The sequence below is a fragment of the Anser brachyrhynchus genome (genome assembly GCF_964034855.1).
Source record: "Anser brachyrhynchus genome assembly, chromosome: 2".
NCBI lineage: Eukaryota > Metazoa > Chordata > Aves > Anseriformes > Anatidae > Anser > Anser brachyrhynchus.
The window spans coordinates 115,679,657-115,688,049 of NC_137695.1; positions in this window are offsets into that span (position 1 = coordinate 115,679,657).

Genomic DNA, 8,393 nt, shown 5'->3' on the forward strand with positions numbered 1-8,393 from the left:
CCAGATTGGTTAAGGTTTGGTTTTGGGGTTTCGCTAGCTGACCTCTCGTTGCTCAGTTGAACGCGTGAAGTGAAAATCAGGCGTTTGCCCATGGTGGTATACAAAGTTCTGCTGCTTTCGGCAGGAATGGCTATAAACTGTGACAGGGGAGGGTCAGGCTGGGTGTTAGGGAAAGGTTCTGCACCCAGAGGGTGGTCGGGCACTGGGACAGGCTCCCCAGGGCAGTGGTCACGGCACTGAGCCTGACAGAGTTCAAAAAGTGTTTGGATAATGCTCTCAGACACATGGTCTGATTTTTGGGTGGTCCTGTGTGGAGCCAGGAGTTGGACTTGATAATCCTTGCAGGTCTCTTCCGAATCAGGATATTCTATAATTCTGTGATTTTGCGTTTGTAACCTGCATAAGGAAATGGCATGGAAGGCAGGCAACAGTGCTGAGCAGTGATAATTAAGAATGAGTAATTGTAATAGGAGGGTTAGGTTTTAACATGCCGTCAGGGACTTGTCAAGATCACAGAAAAAGCCCTGTGGTGCTTGGAAAGCAATGCTGAGCAGACTATAATAGATTACGATTTCAGTTTTGGAACTGAAGGTTTGGAAATCACTAGCCAGTTTCTGTGCACTTGACAGGCCTGTCAAGAGGTAGAAAGTTGCTACAAAGTGAGGCAGGTAGGTACAGGAGAGAGAGACAGTCCTGATGGAAGATTTATAGCACAAGATTGCTCCTTCCTGATCACAAACGTCACAGAGATCTTGTATCCCTTAGGTTCAATGGGAGATTGCACGTTGTGTTTTCATACGCATGATTTACAAAGTCGTAAGAAGCCAAGACTCATTAAAGTGTAAGATCCTTTAAAAAAATAAAAAGAGGATGAGGTTATTTCTGTAGTTGATACTACAGAATGAATGCATCCTGATTGAAAACCAAATAAAACTTGGAAAAAGAATATCTAGCTGTATTCCCTAACAGATTCAGTAATTTGGAAATTTGTGTTAACTCATCTATCTACACCAGTTGGGTCAGCTACTTCCTCTGTGAATGAAAAACTAGTTTTTAATTCAATGATTCGATGTAGGCAGTAAAAAATGAATATATATATATATATAATAGGCCAGTTTACTCACTGTTTTCCAGGTTTGAATCCTGGGAATGTTACCCAAAAGCTACTCAATATTGCAGAAAAAATATTTTGGCTTTGACAGATACTAGAACAAGTCCAAGGCCAACATTCTCCAAATATTTATGGCTTGTCCACATCTGCAAATTCCACAGTGATATTCAAAAGTAATGTTTCCAGAGATAAAATATGATCTCCAGACGGACACTTTGAAACACCGGTGCTTTTTCCCCATTCCACTTAATCTGTTACTGCAGAACAGTACATGGATTACATCTGGTAGATTGAAGTGGATCAGAAGAAGTCCCAATCCTGATCACAAATGATTTAACACTAAAAGCTATTTTAAAATTTTGGACATCTTAATGTCTTTCTAGCAAAGACTCAACATTCATTTATTTGTTGCTCTTTAGTGGAGTGTGTGACTATCAGTGATCTTTGGTAGCCATTACACCATGAGAAATCAACATTAATTTTTGTTTTGTTTACCGTGAGCAAAGTTTCTAAGTGCTTTTTATTGTTACTAGAACACCCGTACATCCTGAACCTAGATTTATGTGCTCAAAAATTATTCTTTGTCTATAAAAACTTTGTGTACACGTTTTCTTTTTGCCCAGCATTAGGAATACTAGTCCTAAGATTTTCTCCCTTTTGTGATAGTTCTCTTCCAGTACAACATTGTCCAAAGGACTGATTCTGTCATACTGGTTTGATATAGCTCTTCAATCTCATGGTCTGTGTTATAGTAAGACAAGCTTGTGTTTTCCCATGGCTTAGAACCTTTGATTCAGCCTCTGACTTGTCTGCTCTGCTACCAAGGGATAAACAACCCCATCCTCAACGGACACAGTAGCTCAGGGTGTTGTATCCCAGATCTGGTGCTAAAAATAGTCTAGTCAAAGAGGATTCAAATAACATTATCTTTATTTACAAGGCAGAAGGTACATTAGAAAGAATATAATATATCATCTCTAATTATGTGTGTCATTCCAAAGCCTGGCAATAACAAAATAATCACTGAGACAGAAAAAAATGTCCACTGTTTCAACTGAAAAAAAAAAAAAAACAAACAACAACAACAAAAAAAAGTAAAAATAAATTTGGACTTAGAAGTGCATAGCTTCTACTCTTCTGTGCTGCTTTGCTGCTGACGGGAGTGTGTTTTGACTTCCTCAGGCTAGAAGCCTTCTGAACTTGGAATTTCTTTGATTCCTTTGTGTGGATGACATAGCCAGAGATTAGGAGCTTTTTGCTGCACTGAGTTGCTGCTGAGGAAAATTTTTTAAAAGGTTTAAAAGGTTTTTTTGTTGTTGTTTGTTTGTTTTGGGATTGGGTTTGGTGTTTTTTTTTGTTTGTTTGTTGCCTGTAAATAAAATGATACTTGTGTTATCCTGTAGATTTAACATAGAGAGCAAAGACTACAGAATTGTAAATGCTGCGATCTGAAGTTGAGTCCAATGCTCTCATTTACCATTTTTCAAATATGGAACAGGTCTATGTCCCTACAAGTTAGCTACAGGTTAAACTATTGCATGTTTACATCATGGGCTCCCAACTCCCTGCAAACTTAAAGGCCAAATTTGAGTTTTTGCCCAGTTCAGACTTCTGCAGAGTTATAGAAGTAGTATTTCACACGTTTTCTTTCTTCTTTTTTTTTTTTCAATTCAGAAGGAAGATTTTACACAGTAAGAACAGTGCCACAGCCTCAAGTATGTACCAGCCCCATAGTGTCTGTAACACTGCTCCCAGCTTGCACCCAGGCAACCTTCTGACGTGCAGATGTGCAGGCTGAAGATGGTCAGATCTGCAGTTGCAGTGGTTAATCAAAAAGGTTTACCCTGCCTTGCCTGAGGGAGAGTTATAAAGAAGAGCAGGTGATGGTAAACAGCCAATCTCCAGTGCTTCTGAATCAATTGGGCACTCCCCTGCCCCATCTCAGGGATCACAACACCTTTGCTGGGCCCATATGGGATGGGAACATGTGATAATGCAATTCTCCTTCCAGGCATGATGATACCAGATCTTTCTGTGAACAACTCCCATCACCTAGAGAGATAAAGGAAGAGCTGGTAGCACTTGATAGTCCTGATCTGGGGTTGGATTTCCAAGGTAATAGCTCTCTAGAACCTCCCTTTTGTTCCCAGGGGAAGACATCTACCACTCCCTGCCTCAGCCAGGATTAACATCAAACTCTGTGGTATTGCCCCAAACAGAGATTTTAGGTTAAGAGCCCCTTTTTGTTAACAGATGTAAGTCTAAAAAAGACTACATAAGGATTAATGTAACTTTTTTTTATAAACATAAGGTTTGCACATTACCAAAGGAGAGGCAGATTAAAAGAAGACAGGAAGGAAAGCGAGCAGGTCCAAATCCAGCACTGAGGACTGTGGCTCCACTCACCACAACAGAGGGACAGGTATAATGCTCCTTGCTTTGCTCTTACAAGCTAGTGAAGAGGATGCTCTCCCCAGACACACACGCTCTTCACACTCTTCCCTTCTCTTTGAAGGAAAGCTCTCAGAGCTTCCTTTGAAGGAATGCTCTTAGACACTTTTATCTTTAGTCAGTCCCTCTTGCTATAAGATTCTTTGAATTGTAATTGAATAATGTTCCAGATTTTGAAGGGCCCTTAGCCAGGGGAATTCCTGGGGATATAGCTCCTATTTGATGAAAATGAGAGTTACTGATGTTAACAAGGATGAACTAAAGAATAGATTCTTAATGTTTAGGTGCTATTTGAACTAGTTTCCATGAATCAGTTCCCTTTTTGCACTCTAAGTGTCCCTGTGGCACTTGGTCATGTGCAAAAGCCCTACACTTAATATGGCCCCATATCAACATGTATACTGGTGAATATGGGTAGTACACAGCATGGAAATGGAGGTGGTGAGAGGCAAGTAGGTATGTGCCATGTGGGCATGAGGCAAGTGGTGCTTATGCCTCCTATCTTATGCCTAAGATAAACTCACATCAAAATCTTCTAAAATTAAAGGGAAAAAAATCATTTTCCATGGAAATAAACAGTATTTTTTGTGTAACATAAAGATCTCGTTTGTGTATTACACTATATAGCAAAATACTAAATAACCTGACCAGAAACTTTTAGTGTAGTTTGCAGGAAAATTACAGTAAACTAGACCCTAGCATGCCAAATGTGAAAAGTGATACACTTAAGCATACTTCATATAAGTCATTAGAAGGCGATTTCGCAAGCAAGTCCCCATCAGGCAACTGGGATGGGAGCTGAGGCTCACGCAGCTGAGGGTTTGCTCCCTGCAAAAGCTGGGGCTGAGGCCAGCACCCCAGCACCTGCAGTTCTTGCATGCACACACAAAGGCCCACGAATTGTCATGAAAAATCATGTCTTCACATCAAAGAGTCTATAGATTAAAGGATGAGACAAGATGGGAGATGGATATAAGACATGGACACAGATGATGCAAGTATAGAGGTGAGACAGGGAGGAAGCAGTAAAGTTTGTTGTTTTATTGTTTGTTTGGTTGGTTGGTTGGCTTGGTTTTGTATATGTTTGTTTGTTTGGTGCTTCAAGACGAAGTAGAAGTACAACCTTTAGCCAGTCTGCAGCAATCACCGTCATTAAGCCAGCTGCCCACTGTGTGAGAGGTAACAGCTTTATGGATGCGTCTTCGTGAGGGTGAATTTTAAAAACGATACTCCAGCCTCACTTTCGCTTCAGGAAGGAGGCAACATGTGTGTACTCAGTCCTGGATTTGTGCCAGCCCCACAGGACAAAAATTAAGTTTGACACACCGTGTCAAACAGCAGAAGGGCAGAATTTAGAAGCAGTAATTTCCCTGAGTTATACTGTAGCTTTTAATGTAGTCAGTTTTGACTGTGATTTAAGACTAGATACTGTATTTCTAGCAAACGAACTGTTGCTACTCAAGTCCACAGAAAAGCTGATTTTTTTCTGTTACTTGTGCAAGCTATGTTGTTAAAAGATTTGAGATGCTGGGTTTATAAATGTTTGCCATTTAGTTAAATTTTAATATTTTGAATAAAATATTTTAATATTTTGAGTCTGCTTAATGCAGAGGAGCTTGCAAAGATATCTTAATAGTAAATTTTCTCAGCCATTCTCTGACAAGAGAATGGAGTCACATTTTTGTCAAACTATTTTTTTATTCAAATAGATTTTATAATTTTGCTTTTTTCTATATTTGAGTAATTACTTCTGCAGACATAAGGAGAAAATGAGAATAATCCAAACAGTAGATTGTCACTTAGCAGTCAACATTTTTCTGGATAACAGAGAGTATTTTTCCTAGGTATTTAGTTACATAAATAAAGTGCTACATAGTGCAAAATCATACAGTAATAATAAATGCCTTGGGACATTAATAGCAGAGTTTTCTATTGTTTGCCAGATGTTACTCCTGGGGATAAACAATTTGAGATTTCCTCTCTTTTGTACAATTAGAATCGCCTGTCTTTCCAGAAACAGATTTCTTTTCACCATGTTACAAAAAAAGGAGTATAAATAAAATAGACCAAACAAACCAAAAGGGCTAAATAAACTTTCCCTTATCATAAAAAAAAAAAAAAATGCAGTCTCTGAAGTTGTGGTGCAGATTTTGACTTTAAAACATATTTTAATACACTGTAAATAGTCACAGAAAGGTCATTTGAAGATTACAAGAATTTAATAGTCATAACAGTCAGGTAGATGCAATTCATCTATCACACCACAGGAGGACTGAGGAGAAAGAAATACAAAATAAAAAAACTGCCCTTATTGTACACACAAATGCATGACAAATAATATTTTCAAATCAACGTTTTGGTATTCAGGTTCTAATTAACAGTATTTCAAGAAAGTACCCTGCTTAGACTCTGTGACTGTAAAATGTCACTGCTGGGAAAAAGAATTGAAGAGCAGGAGAACAGGGAAAGAGAAACACTTGGGAGAAGTTTTTCATACTGAGGGCACGATGCAAAATTATATTGGAAAGATTCCTTAAGGTTCCATGTTCCTTTTATTTTCTGTGTCTGGAGAGTTCAGGGAAAGATAGAAACAGTCCAAATAGCATGTAAAACATTTGATTTTTACCCAGTTTAATAATTTTTTCAACCCTAGTTCCTGCTGAACAACATCAACAATAAAAATAACTACAGGGTGTTTCTGTTTATCTTAGGAGCCACCATATGGATATCTACTTAAGGAGTAGATTCACAAAGTAATTCAAGCCAACTTAGGCATGACCACAAAAAAAAAAAAAAAAAAAAAAAAGGAAGAAAGAAGGAGAATCCGCCCTCCCCAGCTGCCTAGCTGTATGCCTCTTTGTATCTTTGTACCTCCATAAATCTGGCACTGCTTGTCAAATGGACATTTAATCAGCAGGAGTAATGAACTAAGAGGTCTAAAAATTAATCCTGTTTTTAAAAAGCCGTCCAGCTTAGCACTTGACCGAAGAATCTGCACCAAGAGAAGAAAGGGGCGCTGGCTCCGGGCAGGAGCTGGGACCAGCCCTTTCAAAGGATGTTTGGGCTGTGAGTGATCTAAGCAATCTGCAAAGCCACCCTGGAGTTGATGAAATATTCCTTAGACAGCATAAAGTGGATATGCAGAGACAACACATAGGATATAACTTGTTGGTATATTAATAATATAATAATAATACAATAATAATAATAATACAATATATCAATAATATAAATGCTGTTCAAATTCCATCGATGCACTATTATCTGAAGCATAAAAGAATTAATTCTGATTTGAATTATACCAAGAATCTCTGAATTTAGTACAGATGTGATTTTGTCTCCATGTTTTGCAGGGATGTAATCCTTAGTTTGGGAATAAATGGAAGGCAAGGAAACAGTCAAAATCCCACTTCAGCAGCTTCTGGATAGCACAATGCCTATAAGAGAGCCATCCTCACTGGTAGGAACTGGGACTGAATGGATAATTATAATTTTGCTCTTCGGAAAAAAAGGGAAGCAGAGGAAGGAAATGAAGTGTATTAGATTTGAGTCTGACAGTGCTGGCTCCCAATTGGACAGCCGTGACCATGGACTATAATCCCTATTTCTTCCACTTCTTGTGTCCTGTACCAAGGTAAAGTCCAAACATTCCCAACATTTCTAAACAGCATGCTTCAGTTTCTACATTTAGTAATGCCATTTAATTAAGAAAGCTGTTTCCCATTACAGCATAAATTATACACTGAAAGCATGACATTTACAAGTCAAAACAGAAGCTTTTTAAAAATTGAACGTTTCATATGACCTGAAACAAAGTGATTTCCTCCCTGCAAAGATGCCAGTTAGTAGGATATTTCAAAATTTCAACTTTTGTTCCAGTTTAAAATGAAAAAAACTAATAAATTCAGGAACAGAAATTCCAGTAACCTGTTAGATCTGCACCTACTCTATTTCACGAAATTCACCATATACTCCTGACCTAAGACTGTCCTTTTCTTTGAAATGGGGCATTCTGTAAAACAAGTTAAGAAGTTTCTTTTTTAAGAAGTCCAAGAAGTTTTCCATGGTCAAAACTGAGAAGCTCATGAACACACCTCTTGCAATTACAGGCAGGTCCAAGATGACTGTGGAACCCAACTGCAAAGAGGTGTGGTGTCTCTAATTTGAGTGTGGTCTATGTGGCTTCACACTTTTAAAATGATGTAAAAGGCTTTGCAATAGCTTGCTTCCCATTTGCCTCCTGCTCATATTGTCTCTGAGGCCTCCTTTCTCTCAAGCTTGTTTTCCAAAAGCACGGCTTGATGCAGCATGCTGTCTGGGCTCTTCAGCTAACCCTGGCTCAGACCTGTTGTTCCCCTGCTTTTCAGAGGAATTTTCTTCAGGGCAAAATGTGGTGTAAGTACTGAAAATTGAATGTTCACTCAAGCATACATTCTATCATGGAGAAAAAATAATAAAATAATAATAATAATAATAATAAAGATGACTTCTTCAAATCGATTGGGAAAGCAGTGAGTGTTACAGATCAGGGAGCAACCTTGGAAGATAAGCCAGCATAGATTACTAGTTTACAATGAAACAACAGGGAAGAAAAAAAAATCACTGTACGAAGTTGGATCTTGAAGTGCAATACTGCCCGGAAAAAGTATTGGACCCAAATCTCAGTTAGATTAAATGAACAGGGCAGAGCAACAGTTTCAGGCTAAAGAAAGACTAAACTTGAAGGAAAGTTCATGTGGCTGAAGTGGGAAGTTTGGTGATTCTATGTAGAAGCCACAGCTACAGAGAAGATCAGATAAAAGGAACTGAGAGAAATCAAAATACTAAAGGA